This window comes from Saimiri boliviensis, chromosome 4, assembly GCF_048565385.1.
Source record: "Saimiri boliviensis isolate mSaiBol1 chromosome 4, mSaiBol1.pri, whole genome shotgun sequence".
Lineage (NCBI taxonomy): Eukaryota > Metazoa > Chordata > Mammalia > Primates > Cebidae > Saimiri > Saimiri boliviensis.
In genome coordinates, this window is record NC_133452.1 from 7287450 (window position 1) to 7303935 (window position 16486).

At 42.4% G+C, this 16486-nt stretch overlaps 1 protein-coding gene and 1 long non-coding RNA gene across 2 annotated transcripts in view; one reads left to right on the top strand and one right to left on the bottom strand.

The window, feature by feature from the left end:
• PACRG (parkin coregulated) overlaps nt 1-16486 on the bottom strand; it is a 567891-nt gene that overhangs the window by 18729 nt on the left and 532676 nt on the right. The gene's annotated exons all lie outside the window — the stretch shown is intronic.
• Nucleotides 7168-15431, top strand: LOC104652315 (uncharacterized). The gene is made up of 3 exons (XR_745647.3): nt 7168-7287; nt 8959-8990; nt 12887-15431. It is a non-coding gene; the product is annotated as an uncharacterized LOC104652315 (long non-coding RNA).

The following is a 16486-nucleotide window of genomic DNA, read 5'->3' on the forward strand; positions in this document are numbered from 1 at the left end:
TCACCCTGGGAAGCTAGGGAGTGGACCAGAAGATCTCCGGAGTTAGATTTTTTTGGCGTGCGCGGGCCACTCCAGCATTCATTTCTTTTTGACTGACGCAACAAGCATTATTTCAGAGAGCAGACAGATGTACGGAGGAGTCACCGTCACTTCTAAAGGTGCCCAGGTATCCTGGGCAGCACCCTGGGCACTGAGGAGCTGGAGGGTCTGTGTTAAGCAATGCAGAGGACACCGCACAGCCGGTCAGTCATTCAGAAACGGAACTGACGGTCACATACAGAAGGAGGCACATTTACAGTGGATTCAGTTTCTAAAAAGCTTGCATTACATCCTGACCGCTGCGTACCCACCCACCCATCAGGTGGCTGTGAAGGGTTGCTAATCAGAGGCAAGAACTCACACGTCTGTGGCGCAGCTCAGGTTTACAAAGTGTCTTAAATTGGATTAAGTATCAATGAGGCTACACATAAAGCCATTGTTATTTTGGTTTGTAATGTTTGTGTTAATCTGTTGAATGTAAACATTAATGATATATTGCAATTGATTTGACTTTGTGCTGGCATTTCTACGTTTTTCAATACATGGGGAGCCTCTGAAGATGGGAGTGGGCTGGGATGTTCTTGACCTCTAGGAAGCCAAGCTGAAGGCTGAGAAGCAGACAGATAAAAGATAGCTCATTAGGTCCCGGGAGGTGAACTTGGAGGATGCAGACGAAGCTAAGGCAGAAGCATTTGTTCTCACTGAAGGTTAAAAGACCAGTGGCAGTGGAAACTGAAGGCTGCTATTTATCTTCAGGCTAGGGACGGTGCAGACAGCTGCAACACGAGTCTCCTTATAAAACCATGCCAGCAACCTGAACCGTGACCTCCGCTGGAGAAGTATTTCAGTGGGTGTACTGACATCCCCTTTAAGCACCAGTAAGCACCATGGTGTCAATTTTGTTTTGAGGTCCGGTGACTTTGTTCACCCTCTTTCGTGAATAATAGGGAGACGAAGTCTTTACATAGTCTTATTCCAATTTAGCTAAGGAAACAAAGCCACATAGCAGGAAGAAAGATATTACACTGCGATCAGGTTTGAAAGTTAAAAACACACATTACAAAAAGATTTTGAATTTCTGATCGGCAACGAGATATTGCAAAATCAGGTTGACAATTGACGTAGCTACTCAAGTTAAGGCAAAATAATTATTTGGATAGATATTTCAGTACATGTGATCTTTAGTTCGAAATTATCTGGGTGTTTCTTTTACTTTTTTCATGTCCTTTTATGTGGTTATGGCCTGTTAGAAGATATAACATTATAAATTAAGAAAAAGCGAGCTGTTTACAGAAATCGGTGTGAAGCATTTAAAGCGGTTTTTCTCATATTGAAAAGCTACTGGCAGGTCTGATTATTGCCCTATCTGAAAGACCAAAGTACATTAAAATACACGAAATAAATGGCTGGGCTGCGCATGCCACTGCGTGCTGCAGTCATTACTCTCATAGCATGTCTGTCAGGAAACCTTGTATGAATCCCATAAAGAACTACACCACTGGCCCCCAAACATTCCCCATGTAAAAAGCCTGATGGTGAAGAAAACTACTCAAAATCCAAATTCCTTTAAGTCCTGTTATGATTGTTTTCTGCTAAGTAACTCAACAAAGGACGCCCTTTTTAATTAGTTCTACTATTCTCCCCCAAAACCCTCTACTGCTATAAGATAGCAAATTAGAGTTTTTGGCAAGAAATAGACTTTGAGGGTCTATATTCTCTGAAGAATAAAGTCAAATGGGTTTCCACAAGTCTCCCAACACCCCCAGCGGCTGTGGTGTGAAGACAGCCTCCTGCTGCTCTGGGGTATGGAGCTTAGAACTGCCTGGAGTTTACTAAGGAAGCCCTTCTGATTAGCAGAAGGCCAGGGCTACTCAGGGCTTTTGGGCATGGTACAGGGACCCTGAATTAGCTCTCTGGGAAGCCAGGTGTCAAGCGTCAGGCTAGGAGTTTTATTTATGCTCCTTCATTGAATCCTTAATTCTATGAGGTTGGCCATGATGCTGAAGATGATGTTAAAGACTCCCGGAGGAGTCTGCCCAGGGACCTGTGTTAGCGTGGGGCTGTGGAGGTTAAATAGGGTGTATGTGCAGAGCAGCTGCCATCTACTAGTAAGTCCCATAGGAGAGTTTGCTATGATTATAATCGTTATCATAATGTCAGTATCAGTGCTTCTCACACAGTAGTTCCAACAATTAAATGAACTTATTTATAGATGGCACCAAGAGCTTGACAATTATGGGTTGCTAAATAAATGTTAATTTCTTTCACTTCCTTAATGAGATCAATTCAAGAAGTTCATGGTACATTCATTCATATTCCAAATCTACCCACTGTACAGATGAGCAAATTTTCAAAGTGGGATTTGATCTCAGGTCCACCTAAAGCTGAAGCCTCAGCTGTTTCCATTATGGTTGGCTTCCTTGCCAAGGGCACACAGGGTCGATGTGGCCAAACCCAATTAACACAGAAAGTCCTTATGGTTGCCCTCATAGTTATTTTAGGATGGGAGCTCCTCCTAATCTGTGGATTATTTGGTTCTAAATACATTTTGGTCCGTATCGTTTTTTTCTTTTGCATGCATTTACGTTTTTAAAAATAGGTATGTAGCCTAGAATAATTATAAAAGCGGATACTGCTTTCAATGAACCAGATAACATTGCCAATATTAAACTATTTTTGGCTAAAAAAAAAAATGTCAGTTTCATGTGGTTTAACCTAAATTTTAATTCTTACTGTGTGTCAGGCCCTATGCTAAGCATTTAAATACATTTAGCTTATTTAATTTGAATTCTCATTAATCCCCAGAACAAACTTGAAAAGTTGAGAATGTTACGGCTCACATTTTTACAGATGAGGAGCTCATGGTTAAGTTCAACTACCAAACCTCAAAGGGAAACCACCATATGCAAAATAACTAAATGTCTTATAGATGCTTTGGCTGAGAAATTCAGTTGTGATACATATGAAAACAAAGTGAAATAAAAAATGCCATTTCTTTACAATGGACATATTATTCAGATGAAGACTGTTTTCCTTCTAATCTTAAAATTCTTTATCATTATCTAGTTAACCTATCATCCATCTGCAGCTTTCAAAGTATCTGTAAAGTTAATTATTAATTAATAATTATAATTACAAATTATAATTTTGAGTCACTGTGATTGGTAGAATTAAATGCAAGGATATGGCTGTCAGAAAATTTACTGCAAAAGAAAATAAGTTCCTAAGTGATCCTTAAAAATATGTCTTTCCTTTCAAATTTTCTCCAGCAGTTCTGTTTTCCTTAGGATGCCATTTTACATTTGGGGAAAACTGAGACCAGCATTGACACACTTGACCTTTATTGACTAAATTTTAAATGTAAATTTTGTTTTTAGTAATTTTCCTTGCTTCTCCATGAAAATAATTTGTTTACAGGTAGCATCCTCACTAAGTCTGTAATATGCTTTTTAAGTGGTTTTAGAAAAATATTTCTGGAGGGGATACAAAATAATATTTTGATGACATAATTTGTTTTACTTCCCTGTAATTTCGTATAAACATACATAAAGCAATATTATAGCATATTAACTTTCTTATATGCGATTAAATTCTCATTAACATATTTTTAATGTTTTATAAAAAATATTTTAATACAAAGAAGTACAATTTCCTCATCTATTTTACCACCATTGCATTTTTTGTTTTAGATCATTTTCATTAAAATATCTTCTGTTTCCTAACCAAAAAAAAAAAAGTTAATTCTTTTTTTGGGGGGGTAAAGAAATAATTAGGTCATATTCTGTAATTGCTATTGGAACTATCTGGCTAGGTTGTATCTTGGCAAAAATAAAATCTAGGTTGGAACTAGAAAACTAAAGCCCTAGAAGATATTGTTACTAGACTTTCTGAGATTGTATCAAAATGTGGTATTGTCATTTTCTCTTCACAGTTATCTCTTTTACATTTATATTGAGAAAAACATATGCTTTTTTTTTCTGGATTTTTATTTAGTTTCCAAAAATGATTAAAATTCTACTTAAAACTCACAACACTATAAACCTATATTCCCTGTATACCTTACGTTAACATTTGCGTATTTATGTTCACTTTCTGTAATGGTAATGTGGACTGCCATTATGTATGTTTATCTTGTTGTTATAATTCCTTTTAATTCCTTGATTCTTTATGTGGAAGTTACATATTTGAGTTACAAATCTTTTTCATCTCATGAACCACGGGTAGGTGTAATAAGTGAAATTTTTTTTTTTTTTTTTTGAGAGGAAGTCTCACTCTGACACTAGGCTGGAGTGCAGTGACATAATCTTGGCTCACCACAACCTCTGCCTCCCTGGTTCAAGCGATTCTCCTGCCTCAGCCTCCTGAGTAGCCGGGATTACAGGCACACCCCACCATGCCCAGCTAATTTTTTATATTTTTAGTAGAGACAGCGTTTCACCATGTGGGCCAGGATGGTCTCGATCTCTTGACCTCATGATCCACCGGCCTTGGCTTCCCAAAGTCCTGGGATTACAGGTATGAGCCAGCATACCCGGCTATAAATGAAATTTCTAAAAATCACGTTCCCATAGTTCATATGTAACTGTTAGCTACACAGCCAGCAGTCGGCCTGGGATGGCTGCATTGTTGTGGGTATACAGCTGCTTCGATCACTCAGAAATAAGCACAGGAGGCGTCACTCCGTTGTTGTGCCGTGACTGTTGCACTTTCTTACCCTTTTTACCTGGATGGAGTTAAGGGCTGGTTTTGGGTCTCTGGATGTTAAACAGCAGAGGTAACTTTGGTGCTCACACACTGGCTTACCCCGGCACGTGTGCATGCAAGCTGCAGTCGCTGGCAGGATAGGTTTAAAATACTTCCATGCCATCGTTAGAGCTGAAATCAATAGTTCACTGTGGATTGTTGTTTATGAACTAGGTGTCGTTAAGCTCTCCAAAGAACAAGATGGTTCATAGGGTTTTCCAGAAACTTGACTTGCTGCTAAACTTTTCATGTTAAGAATAAAGGAAAGTCACAAAAAATCTTTTCTGGTGACTCAAATAATCCCTGGATACACTGGGAAGATGCATAAATATTAACACTCTGTTTGATTTTTACATTCAGGATCAATCTATATCTATTCCTATCTTTGAAAAGAATCCTTGCAAGTTTGGGAGATGTCCTGCTCACTGATCAAAAGGTAACATCTGCCTTCTGTAATAGCAATGCACAAGGAATGGAGGAAAATCTTTTTAAAGAAAATCGCAAAAAACAGAGCATTGAATTAATCTGGTTAGATTACTCAATATTATTAAAGAGTATTAAGGTTAGCCAAATAGGAAATTTAAATGTTTTCAAATTGTGTGTTATTTAAAACAAACATGGGGGTTGGGCACAGTGGCTCACACCTGTAATCCCGGCACTTTGGGAGGCTGAGAAGGGTGGATCACCTGAGGTTCAGGAGTTTGAGACCAGCCTGCTACCATGGTGAAACCCTGTCTCTACTGAAAAAAAAAAAAAAAAAATTAGCTGGGCCTGGTGGCAGTCACCTGTAATCCCAGCTACTCAAGAGGCTGAGGCAAGAGAATCACCTGAACCCAGGAGGTGGAGGTTGCAGTGAGCCGAGATCCTGCCATTGCAGTCCAGCCTGGGTGACAGAGCAAGACTTCATCTCAAAAAAAAAAAAAAAAGGCCCAGTGATAGTTTCCCATTACATTTCCTCCTCCATTCTGAACTTCTTGGGCTTTATTTTAGTGAAAAGGTTGTCCCATGAAGACTGTTAGACACTGGACTATGCTACTAAAAGAGTCTGGTCTTGACGTTTGCCAAAGTGTGGGAAGCGCTGGCTCTAGCCCGGCCCACCCCCCAGCCCCCCGGCTGTCCACACTGCTCTTCCTTTCCGTGTCTGTTGCCACCACCACGCTTAGTCCCTTCTGGTCTCCACAGTTACCTTCCTGTTGCAATAACCTCTCCACCGTCCTCTCCTGCCTTCTCTCTATCCCTTTAAATTCATCCTTTACGACTGCCTAATTAAACCTTTATTAGCTCAGCTCTCATTGCATTTCTCCACTGGGGAAAATCTTCAGAAATGTACCATTATCTGTTGAATAAATTTCAGCTTCCTTGCCCTGGCATTAAGCCCTGAGTGATGGGCTTCAAGCCAATTGTCTTCTAATCCTCCCTCCCAGTGACATCAGGCTCCAATTAAACCAAGAGTCAGGGCCTCCCCAGCTCCACATCTGCTCTTGGGTCCTTCCTGCTGGAGTCCCTTCCCCAGCTCTGCTTATGAAAATCTGTGAAGGTGCCTTGATGTCTGAATCATCAGAGTCAGAAGACTTTCGTCTTTTAAGCATGAGCAATGTTGATGCTTCTCTAGAGGCCCTTGACAAATCCCACGTTCTAAACTTATTGTGAAAATATCTCACTGACAAGAATTAGGCTCCTTGAAGAGGGGAACCATCTTAGAATCCTCTGTGGTGTCTGTCAACTCAGTTGATGTTCAAGAGGTGTTTGTTGGAAAAGGAATATGACTAGCTGCCTGAGGAGAGGGGCTGGCCCGCAGCCGTCTGGGGCTCCGGACATGCGAAATGCAGGTGCCCTAGGCCAGCTCTGGCGGGCAGAGGGGTCATCTCTCAGGGTGCCTTGCAGGCCAGCTCTGGAGGGCAGAGGGGTCATGCCACAGGGTGCCCTGCAGGTCAGCTCTGGCGGGCAGAGGGGTCATCTGGAGGCAGAGCAGAAACCTGAGAACCCAGACTCAGGGAGAGGTTGCTGGGTAGCCAGGCACTGAAGCCAGGAACACAGGGATTTGAGTTAAATGGTCAGGCCAGTGCCTCCCAGAAAGGAAATCCGCGTTCCGAGGCGTGGGAGAAAGCGTTTGCTTACAAACCTTTGACCAGGAAAGTGGAGGGCCACAGAGGCCAGGCCGAGGCTGAGAGGAGGCCCGGCCGACACAGCCCCTCCTCTCCCTGACCCGGACCTCAGGCTGAGCTCCTGCGTATCTGATTTCATTTAACTAATGGCATTTCTAACTGGCCATTGTGTGGAAGGCACTATCTTAAGTGCTCTCCAGTTGAGTCATGACACAATAATAGCGACAGTGCTAACAGGTGGAATGCGTTCCATTGCCAGGAGCTGAACTCTGCCTAAATGCATTATTCCATCTAATCTTAGTAACTCAACTCTGAGGCAGGCGCTATGATTAGCACCCTTACTTCAAGTTTAGGTGGTGGAGGCTTAGAGAAGTGAAGCGGTTTGCCCAAGTTCCAAAGGGTAAGTTGAGGCAGCCCCAGGTCCAGGGGTGGGGCAGGCCGCGGGCTCTCAGCCCCTGCTCGCCTTCTTCCTGTTGGCTCAGGCCCCTGAATTTTCACAGGCCACAGGGCAGCAGCACTTTTTAGATGTGGGTGCTGGTCAATATTCTCGGTCCCTTGGAAAATTCTCTCCTACAAAACAGGTTATGAATGTAACCCCATCCCCATTAAGACAGTTATTCAGTGATTGCTGTGTGTGTGCGTGTGCCTGGGTGCGCGCACACATGCACGCATGAGAATTAAGTGAATTCGGAGTTGGCATGGGGTAAGGATTAGCCGTGACTTGTGGGTGGTGGGTAATGTGAAGAGAACTGAGGGGTGCTGTGGTCAAGGTGGGGGATACAAGCGCCGGCCCCGCCCTGGCACCGGATCACCCTGTTGGCGCCCTGGTCTCCATTTCCTCACAGGTGAGGCAGGGCACAGGATACCTCCCTCCCGGATTGTACAGGGACAGCGTCACCACATGTGCTGCACGCAGCGAGGCTTTACCCGATGGATACGCTGTGATGGCCGGGGCTGGTATTTAGGCTGCCGCTATTAATAGGACGACATTGCAGAACTGGGTTCGTGAAAAGGCTTCCTTCACTTGCATTTCGTTCTATTTCAAATGTTGTCTTAAGTATTTAGAAAATTAAAAACATTTAGAAAGAAATATTGAGGGGGGGTCAATGAAAAAAAATAAGTTATTTACAAAAGAAAAACGGACCCAAGATTCATATGAGAACAATCAGTACTCTCAACTGTAATGTCACTAAGTGAAGCGATTTGGAAATAGGAAAAGGAACTGCATTGTGAAGACATCTCTGAACTGATTAGGTTCGAACGCATTGAATGCCAAATCAGGAGAACCAGTAAACTAAACCAAACAATGAGATCAAAGCATCAGCAAATACCATGGCCAAACTCAGCTCTGCTCATGTGGGCTAGATATCAGTGCATGGAATTCCAAATTTGCTGGTGTGGTTTCCAGCGACCAGTTCCAGCCTCCCATCTGCATGCCACAGTCTGGCATCTCGATGGCAGCTGGCTGACCTTGAGCCTGTCCTCGCTGATGGAGGGACTGCTTTTTATCACTGGGCTTCACCTTTGCTAGGCACAGCCTTCTGATCTCAATGTGGCAATTCACAGTTGATTCACAGACGAAGGGCAGCACCTGGGGAAGTCCCTCCTGAAGAACGTCCCATCCTAAATTCACGTGTATTTCTCTTTAGAGTGCATTCGACGATGTTTAGCTACACACACCCACGAAGTTGCAGTTATTTTAGATATTCTGTAGAACTAATTTATGTTCCCTGTATATTCTGGAAAGGTAATTGGGAAAAGCCATTCAGAAGTGTTGAGTGGTATACATGAGCAGTTATTTTGTAATAAAAATTTCTCTATGCATTATTTTTCTTAGATAATCAAGAACACATTTTATGCTTAAATTTCAGGCAAACTGATGCACAAAGTGAAGCAGCGTTATGAATTTGGCAATATGGAATTTTTAGTTTTATTAGTTCCCATTCAAAGGTATGACAGTAGCCAAACTCTTTTATACTCATTTAGAATTTCAAATGTAGGAGAATGCTAATAAGTGAATCTAATCCTGGTAATGATCCTGCATAACGGAGCTTATTCTCCTCTTTTTCAGGTGAGAAAACCAAGACCAGGAAACTGTAACAGGTAAGTCCCAAAACACGGAGCTGGCCCACTGGGCCATAGACCTGTCGGGCTCCTGCCACGGTGACGTCTGCCTTTAGTGACCACAGTTAAAGAATACCATGCACACGGAGCATCAGAAAAGAAGGGCAGTTCTCTATCACTGTCAAGTTTACAATTCTTGTGGCTGAAAGCTCAAGATAACTCTGAAGGTGAATTGGACGCCAGCCCCACTTCAAACGCCATTATTGCCCGGCGTTTCAAGCACACGAGGTGAAATTGCCATGAAGAAAACCCAAGAATCTTACTGAGATTCTGCAACTAGCCATTATCACAAGATAAATGTCTTTTCTGAAAAGCAACTAAAAAGATGATACAGAATGAGTGTCTGAATAATGTCTAAATTCTGTGGGGAACAGAAAAAAAAAGAACCTGCAGGCTTAGTCACTCCAAATCATTTCCTTAAATTTTAAGAAAACAGCAAAGCCAAATAAATATCTTCTTCTATGGTGTTTCTGCAATTGTAAGATTCTGAATGTGAGATTCTGAAAATCTCCAGGAACCTCCAGACCACAGAACCCTCAGCATGTCCACGGTCAGGTCACACTCACTTCTGAGGCTTCCCAACTGCACACGCCACACTCAGAGCAGCGTGTGTACCGGGTTTCTCATTCAGTTCTTGTTCTCCATTAAATGAATGGAAAATACTTTCATCCTTCTGGCAGGAGACTGGCTGCTGTTCTGTGTCTGGTGTTCTTTGCTCAAACACTTCCATTTTGAGTGTCAAAAGAATATTTGTGCAATGGTCAGGGCTCGGGGTGTCCATTTGGGGTGATCTAAGAGAAGGTCAGGATTGAAAATAAACATGTAAGAAATGTAGTGGCAATGCATCCCCAGAGCTGGCTCAGCTGTGACCCAGATCCTGCGGGCTGTGAGGGGCCTGGGTGGCCTCCCCAGGACAGGCTGAGCATGGCCACGTGTGTGGCCTGTGGGGACAAATGTGGGGGCAAAGGCTGCCAGGAAGGCTGAGGGTCCCCAGCTTCCCAGCTTGGGAAACTGGCTCTTCCTGGTGAGGGGTCCCTTTGTCTTTTGTAAGCACTGTGGGGACCAGGTTTCTAAAATGTTGTTCAGACTTTGCAAAGTGAAGGCGAGAGCATGCTGTCTTTTTGACCTGCAAGGAACACCAAAGCAAACGCGACCCCGGCATTAGCCTGCCATTTCTCTCCTCAGGGCCCTTGATTCTACAGCCTCACATTGTCCTGAAAAGTCACTTTTGTTTCCATGGCCACCAACCCATATGCACCAGACTTTTAAAAGTTAGGTGCGATTACTCATGTGCTATCTGCTCCATGGGAAAAATAATCAGATGGTCTTTGAGGCAGTACATACTCACACATTCATATATGTCCATGTACATATCTACACAAACGCATATCTATATATATGCAAGCATACATACATTCACATACATATCCATATACAAATACACACACATACACACCCCTACATATGCACACATCTACACACGTGTACACATAAACACACACATAAATACACACATGTACATACATACACGCGTGTACATAAACATCCATATACTTACCTACCACATATACATATTTATGTAGTTTTAAAGTAACCTGTTGTAGAAAGTTTCCCCTCAAAAAGCCTTTTGGGGAGCAGCGAGGGAGGATACGGAACTCAGTAAGGAGGCTGTTTCATTACAGAGGGCCGAGGCTCACATGAGGAGGTAGGAACCGTTGAACTGAGCATGGACACACTACCTATTCTCAAGATGGTCTTTGACAATAGGCCACTTTCTATGGCAGAAATTACGATCATATGGATTCTGCAAATTAGTTGCCAATTCTTGACTGAGTTAAAGTTTTTTTAAAATACTTTAAAAGGGGTTTAGATTAGTAGTGTGGTCTTTAAATAATGTTTTTGTGAAACTAGCTTTAGAAACCAAAATTTCATCTTTGTTTCTGCCTCTCTGATATTTTACACAGAATATTGTTTTATTACTATCTGTGTTATTATGTGCAGTAAACATAAATGTCCCACTTTATGTATCAATAATAAAATATGCATTATTTTCCTAAAAACGGCAGTACACACTGCTATTTCCTGACAATAAATATTTATGGACAACTCACGCCAGTTTTATCATCCATACCAATTGTAACAGATGTGAGCTCATCATTCAGTCTGGAAGGTTTTGTAAACCACTGAATAACGAACTCCCATCCATTCCGAAAGACATGGACTATAAAATAGTATGAATTGTCAGTAAACAGTTATTCTGATGAAATATTCCATTCACCCCTCCACTTGCATAAAGATAGCTCACGCTCCAAAATATGCATACTTTTATAGATGGAAGAATAATTTTTAAAAGTGATTTACATGACAGAACCATGCAATAGGGCATTTTCCTTCAAGTTCAAGAGGGAGGCAGATACAGGGAGCCTGTGTCACTGAAGGGATGGCGTGCTGAGTCATTCCGTTCCTTCCAGCAGCCTAGCTAAACAGTGAGGCTCCTTGCAGAGCTGACAGTGAAATCAAGCCGGCTGAGGCGCGTGCTTGTGCCTACTGTGGGCAATGGGCTTTGCTAGCTGCTGTCATCCACCTCAGAGGAATTTATAGCAGCACACGCGTCCGTGATAGCTCTGCTCCTCATGCAACAGGCATCGGAGCTGCTCTGCCTGTGCAGGAGCTGTGGTTATTGCTCCTTCCCCATTGCAGGCAGCGCATTCTCTTGGACTTCATTTCTGCTCTAGCTCTGCGCTGGGCCATCTTCCTAATTGCTTCTCTGGCAAATATCTCCCAGCCCTTTGGCTTCTCCCACCACGATGTGCATCAGAGACTAAAGATGTCAGGATTGGGCTAGGAGCGGAGGATACAGTGGCTGACAGAACAGAGCTGGTCCTTGACCTCATGGGAATTCGGTCTAGCAGGGAAGAGGAGTTTTAAATAGATCATCACTGCTACTGCGCTATGGGAGCTTAGACGGGAGATCTAGCCTGGACTGGGGCTGGCAGGGTCGGTGGGGGGGGCGGTGCTGCCTGAGTGGGGATTGGTCAGGAGCACAGGAGGGAGGAATCAGGAGGGAGACAGGGACATAAAGGATCACAGGCAAAGAGAAGGGTTTGTTCAAAGGCCCTGAGGTAGGGGACAGTCGGGTCTGTTCAGAAGCAGAGATGAGTCTGGCGGAGCTGCAGGCAGGGTGGGAAGAGGGGTGTCTGGGCGAGGCTGGACAAGCAGGCAGGATTCAGGTGATTACGGCCCTGAGATCCCCGGGATGGTGGTCACCTTATTCTAAGGGCCAAACAAGAGGCCAAGGACGGCTCAAACGGACCAGGACATGATTGATTTCGAGTCGAGGCTGCTGTTCGGACACTATTTGATGAGGGTGAAGGTCCATGGCTACTGCACCGTCCCAGGCAACGCAATGACAGAGGCTCGGTCTAGGGTGATAGAGGAATGAAGATGTATTTCGGAAAATCAAAAAACAGCTAGAACATGGTGTTAAACTTGGTAAAGTGAGGGAGAGGGACGCCCGGATTTCTGCCTGTGCAAAGGGATAGACAGCAACATTTTTAGCAGAGGCAATGGAGGAGGACAGAGACTTGAGGAGAGAAGGGCTGGAATTTGCCTTTGGACACATGAAGGCCAGGTCCCTCGGAGGCATCAGAGGGGAGGCGGTGGGTGGGGGAGCTCAAATACCATGGAGAGGCTGGAAGAGCAATTATATGATGTCATCTGTTACAATACTGGTTTTATTTCTGGCTTTGAAACATCTAGAATAAGATAGTTTAAAAAATTTAAAATAAAAACATCTAAAATAAAATAAGATTAATCTGTTAAATACACTATGAGCTTTAAGGAGCAATTTTCTAATAATCGCTCATATCTCCCAGTTCCTAGTTCAAGGCTATCTGCCAGACCACTGTTCTTCATCATGTGGGTAGAAGAAACAAACTCTGCGGGGACAGAGGGCAGTGATACAGGCTGGAACGGAAGATGACGCCCCTCTGAAGGAGCCGACAATCTGGGACTGAGCTCAGTACGTCCAGTGCCGCTGGCCCGGCCCGGGCTGGCAGCAAGCTCTCTGGCCCTTGGCTAGTTTTTATGCAAGATGGCAAGAGAGACAAGATAATTTTTTAGATAACTCACAGTTTTATCATCTTACAATTCTTTGGATTGCAATCATAAAAAATTCTGAATAAATCAATTTCTTAAAATCTTTTTTTTTTTTTTTTTTTTTTTTTTTTTTTTGTGATGGAGCTTTGCTCTTGTTGCCCAGGTTGGAGTGCAATGGCATGATTTCTGCTCTTGGGTTTGAGAGATTCTCCTGCCTCCCGAGTAGCTGGAATTAGCTGCAATTATAGGCATGCACTGGATGCCTGGCTAATTTTGTATTTTTTAGTAGAGACGGCGTTTCATCACATTGGTCAGATGGGACTCAAACTCCTGACCGCAAGTGATTCACCCGCCTCGTCCTCCCAAATGCTGGAATTACAGGCATGAGCCACTGCACCTGGCCCAAATTTGTTTTTATTAGAAAAACTGAATGCATTGTTTTATCAGTAATATTGTGTTTATGGCATCCTAATCTGAAAAATATAATTTTAATCAAATTGCATATCTATTTCTTTGTTCAGGTTGATCCCTGGTTTCCAAACTTTTTGGATATATAATTGCTGGTTACAAGTTAGAGGGTTGATTACTTCATTGCAATTTCCACATCTTTGAGTTAAACTCTTTTTAGGAATTATCAAGAGTGTTGTGTTCACGAATGGAAACTCAGACACTGAAATACACATCTGTCACCAACCAGAATCAGGAAAGTTCATGTCTGTCTCTCTTCATCGACACCACCCACATTTATAAACTAAGTGTATATTACAAATATCCTTTCAATTAACCTAAAAATTGATTTTGAGTTTTTCATGAAAATTATGCCATATAGTAATGTCCATAGATGCTTAAAGTGAATTTTAAATTATACAAATGCAAAAGACACAGAATGCCAAGAATCAGTGGTAAAAAACATTTAAGAGCTTCTTTTTTTAAATAAAACGATAATCACTAAAATGTACATATTTACACAAAATGTGTAAAATGCGTACCAGTGTCAGGTCAATGTAGCAATGGGTTCAAAGGCCTTCCTTGTAGAAGGGCTTGATGACTGAGCAATTTGGGGCCATGTGTTTGCAGAAAGAAATTGCTGCTTCCCATTGTTTTTTATGTCAAAAGAAAGTGAAGAAAAGTACACAACTGGATGGTATAAGTTTGTCATGGTGATATCCTAAACCTTTAAGATGAATTTCTTTTCTTTTTTTTTTTTTTGAGATGGAGTTTCACTCTTGTTGCCCAGACTGGAGCACAGGGGCGCAATCCCTGCTCACTTTAACCTCTGCCTCCCGGGTTCAAGTGATTTTCCTGCCTCAGCCTCCTGAGTAGGTGGCATTACAGGTGTGCACCACCACGCCCAGCTATTTTTTTGTATTTTTAGTAGAGATGGGGTTTCACCATGTTGGTCAGGATGGTCTCAAACTCCTGACCTCAAGGGATCTGCCCACTTTGGCCTCCCAAAGTGCTGGGATTACAGGCTTGAGCCACTGCATCTGGCCCAGATGAATTTCTTTTGATAAAAAGAAAAATGAATATTTTTATGGAGGGTAAATTAGAGACACAGGAGGTAGCTTTTCAGTCAAGACTTCTTGACCAAGGACTTCATTTAGATTTTCACTTTTTTCTCTAAGAGGACAGATTTGACCCATTAATTACTTGATGGGGTGGGAAATTTCCTTAAGTCTGTGTGTGTATTAAGATGAGTATAATTTGTATATCACCTCAAAGTCTTGACATACAATGAACATAACTATGGTGAAATTTTTCTTCTCTGGTGGCTCACTTTAAATGTCTTTATATTATCCAAATGCCTTATTCAATAAGGAAAAGAAAATTGCACTTCTCTTCAAGTGACCCAAACAAGAATTTAAAAAAATCTGAATATTCAAATTAATGCTTCTATTTCTATTGATTTAATCTACAATATCTTTAAACATTCTTGAAAAACTTGACCTGCTTCTTGTGCACTGTGATACTCATTTGATTTTATCTTGAACATTTAAGAGATTTTTATTTTAATAAGAAAGAAAAGAATGCTGTCAAGATATCGGCTAAAGTTAACTGAATTTGGAATGCATGACAAAATCGGGTGGGCCTCATTTCTTTTCCTATGATGTTAAAATACTAGTTCAAAAGGTTAGCTCAGTGTAGCCTGACTCACATACAATATATTTCAATTACATATTATTATTCTGTGAATTCTGTATTTTGCTTAGAACTGGTAATTATTGAATATGTTTAAATTTTGTCTTCAAAATGATAAATTGAAGGTTCATTTACTATAGATCTTCTTATAGATTTCTATTTCTGAAATTAAATGAAATTAAACGTGCACTATCTAGATTTCATATAGAAAAAAAAATTCATCTTGAGTTTTAGCTTTTGTTATTTTTTTAGCACTTGTGTGCCAGTGTTTTGATCTGCGTCACTGTCCAATGTATTTTATGTCGTGTTGCAAGCTTACCCTTTCTACGGTACAGCTCCAGCCGGGCTGGCTGCTGCTGCCCCACTCCCATCCCATGCAGACACCTTTGAGGACTGTGCTGAGGCAAAGTCTCAGATCTCTCCACAGGAGCCAAGGGCTTCCTCGATGGCAATGATCTGCTCTACCTCACTACTGAGGGTGTTTTTCCCAGTAGCGTTGGGACCACCACTCCAGCCGAGTCCAGTAGTGCCTTGTATTTACCCACTTGTGCTTGCACTGGCTTCGCACCTGGAGCATCCCCCCATCTCCAGATGTACAAATCCTACCCATCCTGCTCATCTCAGTTCAGATGATACCCTTTTCTTGATGTGACAGGAAGGAGCCTCTTCGATTTCCTCCTTGTGATTTTAACTCTACTTCTCATGACATCATTTCCTGCCATGAGTTGTGGTTTACATGCACTACAAACCAATATTTGTGTTCTCCAAATTCATATGTTGAAGTCCTAACCCCTAGTATGTCTGTATCTGGAGATAGGATCTCTAAGGAAGAAATTAAGGCCAATGGAGGTCAGATGATTTAATAGGATTCATGCTCTTACAAGGAGGCACCAGAGCTTGCTCCCTCTCTCTCCCTGTGCACATGTACCGAGGAAAGGCCATGTGAGTGCACAGTGAGAAGGTGGCCACCTGCAAGCCAGGAAAAGAGCCCTCACCACATGCTCAATTGGCCAATCCTTGATCTTGGGCTTCCTGTCTCCACACATGAGAGGTCATACATTTTTGTGGTTTCAGCCGCTCAGTCTCTGGTGTTTGGCTATGGTGGCCTGAGCAGACTAAGACAATATGGGACAGAGGGGAGCTTTCCATTTAGAATGAAGACCTTGAAATGAGTGCTCAGTGAACATTTGCCTTTGCTCGCCACACTGCCTGGTTCTGGGTGCCTATGGGGTAGTGTG